We start from the raw sequence: 1,380 nt of genomic DNA, 5'->3' as shown, positions 1-1,380 counted from the left end.
GCTCTCCGGTGTCGGCTTTCCCCACTATTTCGGCGGGAACTTTGCACTCCAACTCGCTCAAGGTTGTTTTCAACTCCAAGCAAGTGCCTGGTCCTTTGGTCTCAGCACAAGGAAAATGAGCCACTACGCGAGATGTTTTTAGCTGCCGACCAACCGCCGACAATTGTTGTGCACAAGATCTCAGCGCTCAATGAATTTGTGCCGCCCAGTCTCAAAGGGGAAGAGGCGCAAATTTCCCGAGCGTCCTACCAAGGCAACCACCCCACCATCGCAGCAACAAGTGCCAACGACGTCACCAGCATCGCCAGCGATGACTCAGTCCCTGCCTACGACCAAGGACCCCCCTTCAATCTGGCTTAAGAAAATCAAGGCTCGTCTTTTCCTGTGCCAGCTGAAGATATCCAACTTGAAGAAATTCAAGTTACAACCAAGGCTGACTCTGCCAACGCGTCTCGGCACTGGGCAGTTCCTCTAGCGAATCGCTACGAGCTACTTACCCTGGACGGCGACCAAGGAATACCCGACTACGACGTCAAGGTATTTATTGATCCTCAAACTCTGAGGACTCTGTATGAAGACGCCAAGGCCGAATTTCAAGAAATTGACCAAGCGACTTGCAAACCCCCTTCACGTCGACAACATTTCCAAGGACGATTTAAATTCGCTTCTCAGCGAATTTTGCAAGTCTACCCTGGAAGACTTGCAATACGGCGATGATTTCTCAAAGCCGTGCAAGCGCAACCCTCCTTTTCCGTCTTGCGCTTGAAGACCCTTGTCTTACCGAATTCTGGGTGCAGCACGCGACCCAGCATGCGCTCTGCCGCCTACTTGGTCAAGCAAGACCTGAAGCTTTTCAAGTCGCCGGAAAATGCCTTCCGATTGCGCAAGTCCTTGAAGACTGCTGCTGCCTGTTTGAAGATGCTGAAGGCGACACGTTGTCCCCTGCTGCAGCCCTGGAGCGGATTTGCAAGCAAGAAACGCCGCAATACTCAGCACAAGACCACATCCAGCTCGCCCTCTGGGACTTATATTCGATGGTGGCTGCTCCACCGTGTATTTTGACTCTGTCAAGCTGGCTGCGGCACTCCAAGTCGAAGAACTGGTTTCTATCGACAGCACAAGGCTGCTGCTTTGGTCGGACGACACCCTATCTGACTGGGTATACTCGGACCTTGGCCAAGCAATGATCTCGTCTGCCACTACGGGACCCTTTGCTGCAGCCTTTTCTGACATGGTCAAGTCAAGTATTTGCGCCAGCCCATAATTGGGGGGCTACCTGTGAAAAACACATAAGAAAACTGAACAACATATAGCCAGGGCTGAACAACACAAAGCCAAGACTGAAAAACACATAAGAGCAGTACAACTGTGCAAGAGACG

Source organism: Aphanomyces invadans (assembly GCF_000520115.1).
Source record: "Aphanomyces invadans strain NJM9701 unplaced genomic scaffold supercont1.25, whole genome shotgun sequence".
Lineage (NCBI taxonomy): Eukaryota > Oomycota > Saprolegniomycetes > Saprolegniales > Verrucalvaceae > Aphanomyces > Aphanomyces invadans.
This window is presented reverse-complemented; position numbering follows the sequence as displayed.